The sequence below is a fragment of the Anabrus simplex genome, chromosome 1, assembly GCF_040414725.1.
Source record: "Anabrus simplex isolate iqAnaSimp1 chromosome 1, ASM4041472v1, whole genome shotgun sequence".
Classification (NCBI taxonomy): Eukaryota; Metazoa; Arthropoda; class Insecta; order Orthoptera; family Tettigoniidae; genus Anabrus; species Anabrus simplex.
The window spans coordinates 1,665,339,789-1,665,358,083 of NC_090265.1; positions in this window are offsets into that span (position 1 = coordinate 1,665,339,789).

Sequence of the window (18,295 nt, forward strand, 5' to 3'; positions counted from 1 at the left end):
TTGAAATTTTTCATATTTAGCCCCCCTTCCGCCCAATCAAAATATCGGAGTGAAATTTCGTGTTAGGCCGTTCCAGATGAGCTAGGAACTTGAAATGTGACAATCTGATAGCTATTAGGGTGTTTCCCAAGGGAAAATTCCAAAAAGTTCAATTTTTTTGTATTTAGCCCCCCTTCGCCGAATCACTCAAATTTCGGTGTTACAGCCTTGCAGATTAGCTAGGAACTTGAAATTCGGCAATCAAATAGCTATTAGGCTGCAACCCAAGGAAAAATGAGAGAAAGTTGAAATTTTTCATATTTAGCCCCCCTTCCGCCCAATCAAAATATCGGAGTGAAATTTCGTGTTGGGCACTTCCAGATGAGCTAGGAACTTGAAATGTGGCACTCTGATAGCTATTAGGGTGTGTCCCAAGGGATAATTCCAAAAAGTTCAAATATTTTGTATTTAGCCCCCCCCCCGCGCAGAATCACTCAAATTTCGGTGTTACACCCTTGCAGATTAGCTAGGAACTTGAAATTCGGCAGTCTGACAGTTATTAGGCTGCAAACCAAGGAAACATTCCGAAAAGTTGAAATTTTTCATATTTAGCCCCCTTCCGCCCAATCAAAATATCGGACTGAAATTTCGTGTTAGACCCTTCCATATGAGCTAGGAACTTGAAATTCGGCTGCCTGATAGCTATTTGGCTGTAACCCAAGGAAGAATTCCAAAAAGTTCAAAATTTTCATATTTAGCCTCCACCGAATCGAAATATCGGACTCAAATTTCGGGTAAGACCCTTCAGTTCCAGATGAGCTAGAAACTTGGAATTCTGTAATCTGATAGCTATTAAGCTGCAACCGTGGGAAAAATTCTATAAAGTTGAAATGTTTCATATTTAGCCGCTTTTCCGTCCAATCAAATTATCGGACTAAAATTTCGCGTTAGACCCTTCCAGATGAGCTAGGAACTTGAAATGTGACAATGTGATATAAATTAGGCTGCAACTCAAGGGAAAATTCCAAAAAGTTCAAATTTTTCATATTTATCCCCCCACCGAATCAAAATATGGGACTCAAATTTCGGTTTAGAACCTTCCGTTCCAGATGCGCTAGAATATTGGAATTCGGCAGTCTGATAGCTATTAGGCTGAAACCCAAGGAAAATGCCAAAAAGTTAAACTTTTTCATATTTCATCTCCCCGCCCAATCAATATATCGGGCTCAAATTTCGTGTTAGAGGCTTCCAGATGATCTACGATCTTGAGATTCGGCGATGTGATGGCTATTAGGTTGCAACCCAAGGAAAAATTCAAATTTAGTTCAAATTTTTCATATTTAGCCCTCTCCCCGCCCAATCAAATTATCAGACTCAAATTTCGTGTTAGGCCCATCCAGATGATCCAGGAATTGAAATTAATCAATTTGATAGAAATTGGGCTGTAAGCCAAGAAAAAATTCCAAAACATTCCATTTTCTCATATTTACCCCTCCACCACCCAATCAAAATCCTCTGCACCCCTCCCCCCCAAACAAAATGGTGGACGCAATGATGCAGTGCCCTACAAAATTAATATTTGGCAATGCTCTAGATCCAAGCCTGTAACCGACGAAGAAATCGCAACAAGTTCAAATTTTGAATAATTAACCCACTGAAAAATCGAAATATGAAGCCAAATTTAATGACGATGAAGACTTTCGTTTAGAGCTATTTTGTGGCTGAACGGTAATTGCTATCAATGAACTGATTGCACTTTCGCGTCCTAAAATTAAGATGTCTACAATTTTGGTCGTATGACTTTTTGTCGTATCTCGGCCCCTTCTACCTTAGACTGACCTTCATTTCCCCGGTTTTTATCAATTTTGTTAAATTTCCATACATCTTTTACTGATTAACACACTCATAAGACAGATAGACACTAAATTCAGCACGCTCCCTGACACGACTATTGGCCATATGTAGACCGACTTTGATTATTCTACTGCTATGAATGTATGGGAAACTGAAGGAATAACTTACCAAGAAACACTACCTTAATTTCAGCATAATGTATGTACCGTAATCAATTTATGGTGAAGGCCATGGAGATACGGCAAAACCTCAAACAACCAAAATTGTAGGTCGTTATATTGTCGTCCAGCGTGCCAAGTTTCAACAATGTAGGTGTCTGCTAAGTTGGCAAAATCTTTTTTCAACTTGTTTAAAGCGGTCGAAATTTGACATGGATCGATATGTTCACCTCCTTCCTTGGTATAAATACGCAAGATACTAGAAAAGGCCTAAGACAGTAATGTAGAAGACTAAAGGGGTCGTCTGATGGCGCAATCCATACTTTGATACGACGTACCGTTTGTCCGCAATAAATTTCCTAACCAAAGTCTGCACAATTTAGCGTGCACATTGTCTGGCTCTATATTATATATATAAAACTGTTTGGCTCACTGGCTGGCATAAATGTTTACCCACTTCGGCATGAGCTAGAAACTTAAAATTTGACAATATGATAGCAAATAGGCTGTATTGTGGAAAAGTTCCATATGTTGATTTTGTGTTATTTTTACTTTCCTTGCCTTAAACTAAATTTTGGACGATATGTTGCAGTGCGCCAAAGAATTAAAATTTGCCGCAGTTACATCATTGGCCTGCAACCGACGGAGAAATTCGAAGGAGTTGAATTGTTTAACGTCTTCATCTCCAGAAGTTATCAAAATCTGGAAGCAAATTTCATTATGGTGCTAAGTAACGTTTCGAGAATTTTGGTGGCTAAACTGTAAGTCGTACCGCCAAATGGACAAGACGTTGGGATCCCTTCATGAAGGGTTCTACAACTTCGGTCCCGGGAATTTTAGTCGTAACATGAACCCTTATGCCTTGGATAGAACTCCATTTTTCAGATTTAACGTCAATTTTTTACATTTTCCGTAATTAATTTACTGTTTTACACACTTATAAGACCGATAGAATCATGAAATTTGGCAGGCTCATTGGAACGTTTGTGGGCCACAAGTGACCAAACGCATGATTCTAGCACCCTGTAAACATGGAAAAACGAAAGTAATACGTAAACCCTGTACTCCTAATCCAAGGTTCTAAACCAATCTAGGGTCAACTCGAACAGATACGACAAAACATCAAATAACGGAAATATAGAGCGTTTCAACCACAATAAACCTGCCAAGTTTCAAGATTATAGCTCCCCGTTACGTTAGGAAAATAATTTCTTATCTTGCGAGAATCGTACGTAATTTTCACCACGTCGGAACGTTTAACGCTACCTCGTCTATAAATCGTGAATATACGGTACGAGGAAATATTAGAGGACCAAATATGTACGCGAATATATGCGCCGTCTGGTGGCGAATCCGTTCTTCGTAACGAAGTACCTTTTCGTCACAGTAGTTTTCCATGTGAGCACTTGAAATATAGAGGAATTGGGGGTTTGGGGGCGCAGCCCCCAACGAGCGAAAGCGAGTCCTATATATATAAAGCCGCAAGGCTAACTGACTGACTGACTGACTGACTGACTCACTGACATTAATGTTTGCCCACTTCCAGGTGAGCTAGGAACTTGAAATTCGGCAGTCTGATAGCTTTTAGGCTGCAACCCATGGAAAAATTCCAAAAAGTTGAAATTTTTCATATTTACCCCCCCTTCCGCCCAATCAAATTATCGGACTGAAATTTCATGTTAGACCCTGCCAGATGAGCTAGGAACTTGAAATGTGGCAATCTGATAGCTATTAGGGTGTGTCCCATGGGGAAATTCCAAAAGGTTCAATTTTTTTGTAATTAGCCCCCCCTTCGCCGAAACACTGAAATTTTGTGTTACACCCTTGCAGATGAGCTAGGAACTTGAAATTCGGCAATCAAATAGCTGTTGGGCTGCAACCCAAGGAAAAATTCCAAAAAGTTGAAATTTTTCATATTTAGCCCCCTTCTGCCCAATCAAAATATCGGAGTGAAATTTCGTGTTAGGCCCTTCCAGATCAGCTAGGAACTTGAAATGTGGCAATCTGATACCTATTAGGGTGTGTCCCAAGGGGAAATAACAAAAAGTTCAATTTTTTGGTATTTAGCCCCCCCTTCGCCGAATCACTCAAATTTCGGTGTTACACCCTTGCAGATTTGCTAGGAACTTGAAATTCGGCAATCAAATAGCTATTAGGCTGCAACCCAAGGAAACATTCCGAAAAGTTGAAAATTTTTCATATTTACCCCCCCCCCCTTCCGCCCAATCAAAATATCGGAGTGAAATTTCATGTTAGGCCCTTCCAGATAAGCTAGGAACTTGAAATGTGGCAATCTGATAGCTATTAGGGTGTGTCCCAAGGGGAAATACCAAAAAGTTCAATTTTTTGGTATTTAGCCCCCCTTCGCCGAATCACTCAAATTTCGGTGTTACACCCTTGCAGATTAGGTAGGAACTTGAAATTAGGCAATCAAATAGCTATTAGTCTGCAACCCAAGGAAAAATTCCGAAAAGTTGAAAATTTTTCATATTTAGCCCCCCTTCCGCCCAATGAATATATCGGAGTGAAATTTCATGTTAGGCCCTTCCAGATGAGCTAGGAACTTGAAATGTGGCAATCTGATAGCTATTAGGGTGTGTCCCAAGGGGAAATTCCAAAAAGTTCAATTTTTTGGTATTTAGCCCCCCCTTCGCCGAATCACTCAAATTTCGGTGTTACACCCTTGCAGATTAGCTAGGAACTTGAAATTAGGCAATCAAATAGCTATTAGGCTGCAACCCAAGGAAAACATCCGAAAAGTTGAAAATTTTTCATATTTAGCCCCCCTTCCGCCCAATCAAAATATCGGAGTGAAATTTCATGTTAGGCCCTTCCAGATGAGCTAGGAACTTGAAATGAGGCAATCTGATAGCTATTAGGGTGTGTCCCAAGGCAAAATTCCAAAAAGTTCAAATTTTTTGTATTTAGCCCCCCTTCGCCGAATCACTCAAATTTCGGTGTTACACCCTTGCAGATTAGCTAGGAACTTGAAATTCGGTAATCAAATAGCTATTAGGCTGCAAACCAAGGAAAAATTCCGAAAAGTTGAAATTTTTCATATTTAGCCCCCCTTCCGCCCAATCAAAATATCGGACTGAAATTTCGTGTTAGACCCTTCCATATGAGCTAGGAACTTGAAATTCGGCTGCCTGATAGCTATTGGGCTGTAACCCAATTAAGAATTCCAAAAAGTTCAAAATTTTCATATTTAGCCTCCACCGAATTGAAATATCGGACTCAAATTTCGGGTAAGACCCTTCAGTTCCGGATGAGCTAGAAGCTTGGAATTCGGTAATCTGATAGCTATTAAGCTGCAACCTTGGGAAAAATTCTAAAAAGTTGAAATGTTTCATATTTAGCCGCTTTTCCGTCCAATCAAATTATCGGACTGAAATTTCGCGTTAGACCCTTCCAGATGAGCTACGAACTTGAAATTTGGCAATCTGATATAAATTAGGCTGCAACCCAAGGGAAAATTCCAAAAAGTTCAAATTTTTCATATTTATCCCCCCACCGAATCAAAATATGGGACTCAAATTTCGGTTTAGAACCTTCCGTTCCAGATGCGCTAGAATATTGGAATTCGGCAATCTGATAGCTATTAGGCTGAAACCCAAGGAAAATGCCAAAAAGTTAAAATTTTTCATATTTAATCCCCTCCGACCAATCAATATATCGAGCTCAAATTTTTTGTTAGAGCCTTCCTGATGATTTACGATCTTGAGACTCGGCGATGTGATGGCTATTAGGTTGCAACCCAAGGAAAAATTCAAATTTAGTTCAAATTTTTCATATTTAGCCCTCTCCCCGCCCAATGAAATTATCAGACTCAAATTTCGTGTTAGGCCCATCCAGATGATCCAGGAATTGAAATTAATCAATATGATAGAAATTGGGCTGTAAGCCAAGAAAAAATTCCAAAACATTCCATTTTCTCATATTTTCCCCTCCACCACCCAATCAAAATCCCCTGCACCCCTCCCCCCAAACAAAATGGCGGACGCCATGATGCAGTGCCCTACAAAATTAATATTTGGCAATGCTCTAGATCCAAGCCTGTAACCGACGAAGAAATCGCAACAAGTTCAAGTTTTGAATAATTAACCCACTGAAAAATCGAAATATGAAGCCAAATTTAATGACGATGCAGACTTTCGTTTAGAGCTATTTTGTGGCTGAACGGTAATTGCTATCAATGAACTGATTGCACTTTCGCGTCCTAAAATTAAGATGTCTACAATTTTGGTCGTATGACTTTTTGTCGTATCTCGACCCCTTCTACCTTAGACTGACCTTCATTTCCCCGGTTTTTATCAATTTTGTTAAATTTCCATACATTTTTTACTGATTAACACACTCATAAGACAGATAGACACTAAATTCAGCACGCTCCCTGACACGACCATTGGCCATATGTAGACCGACTTTGATTATTCTACTGCTATGAATGTATGGGAAACTGAAGGAATAACTTACCTAGAAACGCTACCTTAATTTCAGCATAATGTATGTACCGTAATCAATTTAATGTGAAGACCATGGAGATACGGCAAAACCTCAAACAACCAAAATTGTAGGTCGTTATATTGTCGTCCAGCGTGCCAAGTTTCAAGAGTGTAGGTGTCTGCTAAGTTGGCAAAATCTCTTTTCAACTTGTTTAAAGCGGTCGAAATTTGACATGGATCGATATGTTCACCTCCTTCCTTGGTATAAATACGCAAGATACTAGAAAAGGCCTAAGACAGTAATGTAGAAGACTAAAGGGATCGTCTGATGGCGCAATCCATACTTTGATACGACGTACCGTTTTTCCGCAATAAATTTCCTAACCAAAGTCTCCACTATTTAGGGTGCACATTGCCTGGCTCTATATTATATATATAAAACTGTTTGGCTCACTGGCTGGCATAAATGTTTACCCACTTCGGCATGAGGTAGAAGCTTAAAATTTAACAATATGATAGCAAATAGGCTGTATTGTGGAAAAGTTCCATATGTTGATTTTGTGTTATTTTTACTTCCCTTGCCTTAAACTAAATTTTGGACGATATGTTGCAGTGCGCCAAAGAATTAAAATTTGTCGCAGTTACATCTTTGGCCTGCAACCGACGCAGAAATTCTAAGGAGTTGAATTGTTTAACGTTTTCATCTTCAGAAGTTATCGAAATCTGGAAGCTATTTTCATTATGGTGCTAAGTAACGTTTCGATAATTTTGGTGGCTAAACTGTAAGTCGTACCGCCAAATGGACAAGACGTTCGGATCCCATCATGAAGGGTTCTACAACTTCGGTCCCGGGAATTTTAGTCGTATCATGATCCCTTATGCCTTAGATAGAACTCCATTTTTCAGATTAACGTCAATTTTTTACAGTTTTCGTAATTAATTTACTGTTTTACACACTTATAAGACCGATAGAATCATGAAATTTGACAGGCTCATTGGAACGTTTGTGGGCCACAAGTGACCAAATGCATGATTCTAGCACCCGGTAAACATGGAAAAACGAAAGTAATACGTAAACCCTGTCCTCCTAATCCAAGGTTCTAAACCAATCTACGGTCAACTCGAACAGATACGACAAAACATCAAATAACGGAAATATAGAGCGTTTCAACCACAATAAACCTTCCAAGTTTCATGATTATAGCTCGCGGTTACGTTAGGAAAATAATTTCTTATCTTGCGAGAATCGTACGTAATTTTCACCACGTCGGAACGTTTAACGCTACCTCGTCTATAAATCGTGAATATACGGTACGAGAAAATATTACAGGACCAAATATGTACGCGAATATATGCGCCGTCTGGTGGCGAATTCGTTCTTCGTAACGAAGTACCTTTTCGTCACAGTAGTTTTCCATGTGAGCACTTGAAATATAGAGGAATTGGGGGTTTGGGGGCGCAGCCCCCAACGAGCGAAAGCGAGTTATATATATAAAGAAAGATGTCCTGACTGACTGATAATCAACGCACAGCAAAACCTACTTAAGATAATTGCATGGAAATTTGAGGACATGTTCCTACCGTAGCTTAGATGCGCACTAAGAAAGGCTTTATAGAAATTCCTATTTTAAAAGGGCAAAAAGGGGTGAAAAGTGATTTTAATTTTTTGTTGAATTTCTCCGTTTCTGTGAAAAATATAGTACTTGTATTCATTCAGATATTTATTTTCGTATATCATAAATACTGTTTCAAAAGAAATTTTAAAAATTCCGATTTTAAAGGGGTGATATGTGGTTTTACATTTGTGTTCAATATCTCCGTTTCTTGAACAATATTTTACATATATATTCACTTAGTCTTCCAAATCGTCTCAATAGTACAGCAGAAATCTTGCATTTCTTGAAAAGTCAACGGAAATATATTTATTTTCAGGATTTTCCAGATGAAATACTTCCCTTGCGCGCATAAATCTTTGGCTTTTGCTAATTACAAATGGCCGCGGCACTTTCCAACATACAAGTGTACGCGCCAATTCACACCGCTTCCGTGTATTTTAAGACGGTAAGAAACCAAATAGTCCGCCTCTGTGGTGTAGTGGTTAGCGTGATTAGCTGCCACCCCCGGAGGCCCGGGTTCGATTCCCGGCTCTGCCACGAAATTTGAAAAGTGGTATGAGGGCTGGAACGGGGTCCACTCAGCCTCGGGAGGTCAACTGAGTAGAGGTGGGTTCGATTCCCACCTCAGCCATCCTGGAAGTGGTTTTCCGTGGTTCCCACTTCTCCTCCAGGCGAATGCCAGGATGGTACCTAACATAAGGCCACGGCCGCTTCTTTCCCTCTTCCTTGCCTATCCCTTCCAATCTTCCCATCCATCCACAAGGCCCCTGTTCAGCATAGCAGGTGAGGCCGCCTGGGTGAGGTACTGGTCATACTCCCCAGTTGTATCCCCGACCAAGAGTCTGAAGCTCCAGGACACTGCCCTTGAGGCGGTAGAGGTGGGATCCCTCGCTGAGTCCGAGGGAAAAGCCAACCCTGGAGGGTAAACAGATGATGATGATGATGATGATGAAGAAACCAAATCCTTAAAGAAAAGAAAATAGAATTAACAGTATATAGTCCTACATTATATACGAATGTTTGTGAGTGAATACGTGATACTATGTTGTACGGTGCGTTGATAGCGCAACGGTTAAGTCAACGGGGTACAGGCTGCAAGAATGCAGGTTCGAATCTACCTATTGGTGGCCTTTTTTAACACAGGAATATTGTATTATCAAGGAGATTTATTACAGTTTTACATTTTGTTTGTGAGTTATGCAGCCGTTTACAGTTTAAATGAATTGTTTTATCCGGACAACTGGTAAAACAGGCTAGGCGAAAGCAGTACCAGTTCGGCGCGCGCATGCGTCATTAGCAAAGCTGTCTCTGGTTCGAAGATTTGTCACTCATATTGACGAAGGAGGGACCGGAGGCAACTTGCATAATATTGTCGACCAGTTATGAAGTGGGTGTGATAGAACTCTTGAGCAATAAGGGTTGAACCTTGGCAATCCTGCTAATAGCTATTCCTCCTCAGAAGAGTACCAACATTTCAGATCAGAAGATTCAACGTACCGTCAACCGGGGTGAGATTGGTCCACTTGGGGAAGTTTTAAATATATTTTTTCCCTTTGCAGTCGGTGGGGAAAATTTGGATTTCGTGGCCTCTCATGTTTTTAAGGACATATGTTGGCCACACTGAAACAACTGTTTGAGTTTCAGGAGAATTCCCATTGGGGCAGCACTAGTTTGTTTTGGCTTTATATTTTATTGGCGGGAACAACATCTGATAACTTTCACATATGTGATTGGCAAGAAAGGTAGCAAAATTTGGTAAGTATACATTTAGTGCTGAATATTATGCTGATCAAGAAGCAGCCAATATTTTACAAAAATAAATATATATATTCTGCAATAATTAACAAATTAGTTAAGAAGACAATTTTGAGGCTAAAAAGGGATGACTTTGTTCCTGGAACAATGTCACCCCATTTTAGGTTAACTAGTTGAAGGAAAGTAATTTGATACATTGGAGTTGATGTATTGAATCAAATGATGTTAATTGAGTTTACCAAACCAAGTTTCTAAAATAGAATGAACTTTTTCCTACTTTCAGCTCATCATGCCTAGAAAGTACAAACGTGTGGTTGGATCTCGTCCCTATATTAGATATTCAGCTGAAACATTAAGCAAATGCCTGGAAGACATCAGATGTAAGCGCCTCTCTCAACGTGAAGCTGCAGAACAGTATGGTATTCCCCGCAGTACAATAATAAACAAGCTGAAAGGTGTGCGCAGCTCAGTTATTGGAGGGCCAACAGTGTTCACTTCGCAGGAAGAGGAGGGATTCAATAGCCATCTGTTGAAACTTGCAGAATTTGGATTTCCTGTTACTGAAATAGACTTACGGTTCTCCATCAAGAATTACTTAGCCAAGACTGGCAGAGTTATCTCCAAATTTAAAAATAATATGCCAGGGCCTGATTGGGTAAAATTATTTTTGGAACGTCATTCCATTCTAACAACTCGCTTTTCTTCAAAAATAAAAAGATCAAGCGCTGCTGTCAGCAAAGAAATGATTGAGGAATACCAAGACAATTTGGCGAAAGAGATCGAAAATATTCCACCAACACACATCTGGAACTATGATGAAACGAACCTGCGAGATGATCCAGGTCTAAAACAAGTAGTTTGTCGCAGAGGGACTAAGTACTTAGAGCAGGTCTGTAATACAACAAAAACATCTACATCAGTAATGTTTGCAGGCAGTGCAGTGGGGAACTGATGCCTCCCTATGTTGTATATAAGGGAGAACATATGTGGGATACTTGGACACTGAATGGGCCCAAACATTGCCACTACAACAGAACGAGCAGTGGCTAGTTCGACAATTCCACATTCGAGGACTGGTTTATGAAGTTGATGTTGTCAAGGTTGAAACGACTGGATGGTCCAAAAGTAATAATTGGTGATAATCTTGCTTCCCATATCAGTGAGACAGTTCTTAAAGCCTGTGCAGATTTTAACATTCGCTTCATATGCCTGCCACCCAATTCTACTAATTTAATGCAGCCATTAGATGTTGCAGTATTTAGACCAGTGAAAATGGCATGGCGAAGAATTCTCTCAGAATGGAGAGAAACCGAGTGTTGTAGCAGAGTATCCGGTATCCCAAAAGATATTTTTCCTTCTCTTCTAAAGAAGTTAATTGAAGCAAACTCTCCCAATGTGAAGCAAAATTTGATTTCAGGCTTCAGTAAATGCAGTAGGTACTGGTGTGTGATATTTCAAGGAGAGAGCTAAATAACAGACTGCAGCGCGATAGTCTTTTTCACGCACACAGCATAATGGCAGTAACTTATCTAAACATTAATGGTGAAGTGTTGCCACATAAAATTGTTTTGTTTTGTAAGGTGATGGTTGGTTCTATTTAGATCTCTTTCTTACATTTTATATTCTACTCACTTACGGCATAAAGAAGTTCGTGAAGCTATTGTTTCGTAAGTTGTCTCCATTTTGTCCGAAAATCATCTTGGTAATAAATATTCCTCCTCAGAAGAGTGCCGACCTTTCGTGAAAGAAGATTCAACTTATGGTGGAACATTTGAGTTGACGGCAGCAGGCAAAATATTTCCATTCCGCTTTGAAGTTTATCGTGATCAAAAGTTATACTGGACATTTAGTGATGAAGCTAATACCGTAAAAAGATTGCGATTTACTGGTAATTTCTCTAACGGACATTTTGAAGTACTGTATATGAAAGTCTGTGCGAAGAAATAAGTGCTTCATTCGTTGTTACAAAAGTTTCTGGAAAACGTCGTACTCGATACTCAAATGCTACGAGAAAAATACAATTTAAAAGAGCAGCAGCCACATTTTTACAGGTAATCCTTCCGCACATACCATAGCTGCAAGTAAATACCAAAATAAAAATCCAGAAGTCCTTAGAGCAGCAGCGGACACGTACCAGAAGAATAATCTCAAGGTTTATAGAGCAGCGGCAGTCAAGTACCAGAAGAATAACCCCAAGGCTCATAGAGCAGCGGCACCGGCATACCAGAGAAATGATCCCGAATTCTATAGAGCAGCGGCAGCTACACACCAGCAAAATAATCGAGAATATCACATGACAATTCAAACGCGATATGAGCAACATCACCCTGGAGTTCGAAAAGAAAGACGATTTCTTCCATGTAAAATTAAGTTTCGTTCCGGGATGTCTTAAGATCCTGAAATTAATTAGGAAGACAACAGCTTGATAACCACTGGTACAATGATCAATAAATGCCAATTCTGCCATGCTCTCAAGTGGAAAGATGAAACACCAGGCATACGTTGCGATTCTGGCAAGGTTCAGCTGCCAACACCTGAACCATTGTACAGTTACTAATGGGTGCCCATCCAGATCATTGTCATTTTTTTTATCGAATTAGTAAATATAGCAGCTGTTCTCAAATTACATATTTTGGTGCTAAGGAAGTCATCCAACTCGGCTTTATGCCAACTTTCAAAGTACAAGGTAAAATTTATCATTCCATAGGCAGTCTATTGCCAAATGCTCATCAAGATCCTGGATTTTTGCAGATTTACTTTAATGAGACGGCTAATGAAATACATGAAGTATTGCTTACTTATTTTGATGCAGAATAAATAGAGTATAAATCGGTCGACACGGTATTACAAACGGACGATGCTGTCAGTTATCCAGTAGAATTCCTAAATACTCTTAATCCTCCAGGATTCCCATCTCACAAACTTCGTTTGAAAATAGGAGCACCTTTAATGTTGTTACGTAAACTCAAACCACCTAAGTTGTACAGTGGCACTAGATTACGTGTGACGGGGTTAAAAAACATAATTTAAGCTACTGTTATTACAGGGTGCTCCCCAGGAGAATTTCCTTTAACAGCGAACTCTGAATACACGTGAGAATTTTCAATTCCGGCCGAAGCCGGGAAGGGAAAACACATCATTTACGTTGATGTCTTACATTTCTTACGAAAGTCGATGAACGCATAAGGTTGATTTGGTGGACTTCAAAATAAAATGGGAAGTAAAATAATATAATGGAACATAACTCAACTAGGACGCGAGTTACTCTATATAGACTAACGTCACCCGCAAAAAGCCTTATCTCTGTTTCTACTTTTTCTTTACTCCTATCATTTATACACCGGGTGGTACAGCTGCCGCTATTTTCTCCCAAAGTATGCAACTAGCTAACAAATAAATGTTCCTTAGTCCTATCTTGCGCAACATCTTACCGTACCGGGCGAGTTGGCCGTGCGCGCAGAGGCGCGCGGCTGTGAGCTTGCATCCGGGAGATAGTAGGTTCGAATCCCACTATCGGCAGCCCTGAAAATGGTTTTCCGTGGTTTCCCATTTTCACACCAGGCAAATGCTGGGGCTGTACCTTAATTAAGGCCACGGCCGCTTCCTTCCAACTCCTAGGCCTTTCCTATCCCATCGTCGCCTTAAGACCTATCTGTGTCGGTGCGACGTAAAGCCCCTAGCAAAAAAAAAAGAAACATCTTACAGCAATTTTATGTGCAGTTAGTCCGATACAAGAGGCATTAAATGAGGCCCATCTCAAAATGTACAATTTTATGTAGAGCGGAATTCAATACTCGAGTCATTTTTACGAAATGTTACTGTACTGTGTGCAAATGATAGCCACTCATTTAGCTGTCGGTAAAGGATTGCGCACCCGATTGGTTCAAGAGGCCACTTTCTTTTGACAGAGAAGGGTGGTCAATGTATCATACAAAACGTGATAAGTTAGGACCAATTACAGACATGTCAATTCACCGCCATTTTGTATAGTCTCATCACATCGAAATTGAGAGTACCACGTTTTTCACAGTATTTTATAATCTATGGCACGAAAATGCTGTACAGCAGATGTGATAGCTTACTCCATGTAATTAGGGCCTACTACCGTTACAGAGTTCAATAAAGTCTTAAAATTGGACCATAAGGCTGTAACACATCAGTAACTTTACGAACCGAGAACTTTCGCTCTCATCGTGAATACAGAGTTACTGTATAAGAGCTGGACGTTCAAGCAGGAAGTAGCTGCGAGGAATTATTCATGTTAGATGTACATGGACAAGTTACATGGAACAATGAGGCTTCGATACCTTTTTAAATTTCATTTCTTACTCTTCTAGGCATCCTTTAAGAAGACTTAACTTTTCTTAAGTATCGGATATTCTTCTAAAGAAGTTATAATAAAGAGACATAATAATTATCGCCACGTAAGCACCGACTACGGACAAATTCATTGTGAATACCACCTGAAACATAATGCTGGACTAATATTTAACCAGTATTAGGTACATGGTCCGCCTCTGTGGTGTAGTGGTTAGCGTGATTAGTTGGCACACCCGCAGGCCCGGGTTCGATTCCCGGCTCTGCCACGAAATTTGAAAAGTGGTACGAGGGCTGGAAGTTAGGTACCATTCCGGCATTTACCTGGAGGAGAAGTGGAAAACCACGGAAAACCACTTCTATGGTGGCTGAGCTGGGAACGAACACACCTCTATTGAGTTGACCTCCCGAGGCTGAGTGCACCCCGTTTCAGCCCTCGTAATAATTTTCAAATTTCGTGGCAGAGCCGGGAATCGAACCCGGGCCTCCGGGTTGGCAGCTTATCACACTAACCACTACACCACAGAGGCGGATACTTATGTGTATGCATTGATTCATGAAATGCCCCTCATTAAATTGTGATGATATTAGTTATGGATTTAAGAAAGCGGTACCAGAAGAAATATTTAGGCGCAGGGAAGCTTAGGTAATCATACAACTATGGTGTTTTTAGTTAATCCTAAAGGGGAGGGTCACAGGCAAGATATTAAAACAGAAAACGAAAGGACAGAAATATATTAAAAATTATAGCAAAAGCCAGAAATAACTTACGGTGTGAAATAATGGGCTTACAATCCCCGGTACTGTTCAAGTATTAACAGCCCACTTTAGTGCAACTGGAAGACGATTGAGACCTCCAACGGTATTCCACAAATATCTTGCAGAATGGCAGCTTGGCGTCTCTATCACTTTCTACAAAAGGAACAAGCCCATGTTTACACGAATGATGACGAAAATGGCATAACGTTACGTCTCTGACAGCAACCAGCCAGAGACATTGCCATGGTAACCGGTAGGTTCGTTGTCGGTCTCTCAGTCACTCAGAGTAGAGCACGAAAAAATTTAAGAACCAAACCCCATGTCGCAACAGCCCCGAAGGGCCTTGGTCTACCAAGCGACCGCTGCTCAGCCCGAAGGCCTGCAGATTACGAGGTGTCATCTGGCCAACACGACGAATCCTCTAAGCCGTTATTCTTGGTTCCTCACTTGTAATTACGTAGGCTGTGTGGTCTTCGACCAGCCCTCAGAATCAGGTAAAAATCTCTGACCTCACCGGGAATCGAACCAGGGTCCTCCGTGTAATGTAGAGCATGACAGCCCCAGAAAATTGTAAATTTCTCCGTCATTTGAAGAGCAACCGAAATTATGTACATAACAAATGTTGTTTAAAATAAAGTGACATTTCACATATAGTCTGCGAGGTTTACAGTTAATCAACAGTACAAGAGAAAATTGAAGAAAACTGTTCTAGTTTTCATATAAACCCCAGTCTATTCAGTAATTTTTACATTATATTCATATCTAAACCTTTCTCTAGATAAGTATACTGTAAATATGAAGTTTGGTCGAGATCTATCCAGCCGTCTTGCCGTGATGGTGGAACAGACGGACAGATACGAAAGCTAAAATCCACTGATACGGTCTTGAGTTGACCAAAACGGATACATATCTGAAAAATTGGCAAAACAAAAACGAAATTACAGATAGCAGACCCCTACAACTTTATTTATATAGATTTTCCGCACACAAGAAGTGTTAGCATAGGACAATACCATCATTTATTCATTGTTTCTTAATGTCATAGTTAATCAAATTGCAACATAGTTCAAAAAATCTAACGAAACATTGAATTATGCTTTAAAGCATCAAATATAAAACGAGCAGGCTCCTCTGCATGGGCATACACACCATAATGGGCGGGAAGTGTTACTTTGTCACCCACGTCATGCTATGGGCATGGCCAATTAAATCATTTTCAGTTTTTTAACAATTATTCCCTGCATCAAATGTTCACTTCACGCAGGAAACTTCCCGATAATACGTTAAGATATATTTCTCTTAAACGCTATATAACAATTGATAGGACGTTAAATAAATATTATTTTTATTATTAGACTGTTATTATTATGATATTTTTGAGTTCGTTTCGGCCACCTGAGGGCCACGGTGCATGTGCTTTAACTGTGTTGTTGCTGTTGTTGTTTTCTGGTGTTATTAATCGTATGTTTGGCTGCTGCTTTGTTCTAGGTCCCTTGACCTTTTCTGTTGGCCCAGTAATACTTCGTTTTCTTGCAGAACACTATTTTGCGTTCCTCGGACCATTTCCTGGTCTCACTGTGGTTAGCTTCTGTAAGGAAAGTTAGAAAAGGTCTGGTTTTTATAGTTGAACTGTAGTTGCTTCTGTTAATTATGACAGAATTATTAATATTACGTTCTTCCAGATCCTTTTCTACCTGCTAGTTCCACAGCGATCCAGTGGCTGGCTACTTTGAAGGACAGCCTATGAGAATCCATTCTACACAGATATCCGTAGAAAGCCAGCCGTTTTCTTCTGATGACATCTGCGAGGCCTTCTTGATGTCGGTAGAGTTCACGGTTTGATTTGTAACTTCGACTTCCTAACTATCCTCCTCAGGTTATTATGTTTATTATTATTTCACAGTTCAAAGAATTAAGGTAACATGTCTTTCAACGTCTGGTATGTGAACATTAATTTGGTAGATGGGTTTCCAATGGTCGTACAGCATACCTTGAGATCTTAGTTAATCAGGGTGTGTCAAATCGAAGTTATACTCCATCTGTAGACGTAGTCATTCATTAAACTGTCAGGTGAACCCTCAAAACAAAGTGAATGTCGGTGCGTCCGTGGATCGTTGTGAGGTATACAGACCAGCATATCGCATGAGACATCTTAATGAGGATCAAGTCGCAAGGGCCGTCACTTTGGTCCAGAAAGGATGGACTTTTCGTCGTGTGGCTGTGGATCTCAATGTCTCACCGTCAGTTATTCACCGCTTGGGAAATCCTTACAATAAGACAGGCCAGTTCACAAGGAGGGTTCGACAAGGTCGTGGACGCATGATAACCCCACAGGATGACCGATGTCTGACTATCTGTGCGTTGCGTCGTCGTTCAACAACGGCCAGAGAACAGCAACAAGACCTAGGAGGGTCACTGGAGTCACGGTGTCTGACCGGACAGTAAGGAATAGGGCGACCCAGATGTCCTGTTCGAGTGCACCATTTAAGACACCAACATCGTGCAGCTGGACTTCTGTTGTCCAGTACCCACGTCAACTGGCAACTTCGCCAATGGAGAACTGTGTTGTTCACAGACGAGTCCAGATTTCCCCTGACACAGCGTGATGGACATCAACATGTATGGAGACGCCTTGGTGATCATAAAATGCCAAATGTTGTTCAGGAAGGCGACCGATTCGGACAAGGTTCTGTGATAGTGTGGGGTGGCATCAGTAATTGATGGTCGTACGGATCTTGTCATCGTCCGTGGTAGTCTTACCGCTGCGGGGTATATCGAGCAGAGACTGCTACAACATGTGTTGGTTTCTGCATACGGTGTAGGCCCTGAATTCGTACTCATGCACGACAATGCCAGGGCTCATGTAGCGCGCATCACCAGAGCTGTCTTGCGAGAACTGGACATTCAAGAGATAGAATGGCCTGCAGTGAGTCCCGATCTTAATCCCAAAACTCCAACCGTGATAAAAATCCGCTCTGGAGGACTGTTATCACTTTTGTTTTCGCCCCTATTTGGACATTTCCGTTTGTGTTCTGAAAATGAACGCAAATCTGTCGATGTTATTTTGTATACCGTACTTCAACGGTAAAGATTAAAGGTTTAGTTGGTAATGTTGGTTGGTAATATACCTGGGTGTGAGGTATGTTTTGTGGAGCATGGCATACGTTCAAAAACGTATTATTATTACGATTATTTTAATAATGGTACGTTATTTCACACTTATATATATTAGTGCAGTGACAGTACTCACTCACTCATCAGAATATCAAGAGAAGCCACGGAATAGATGATAATGAAATCTGGCAGGGATGTTGCTTTTAAGTCAAAAGAAATCTGTGGCTTGGTTCTAAAAGGGCCAATGTCAAAAAACCTGTTTTTGAGCTATGAGCATTTGAAGTTTTGCTTATAGTTT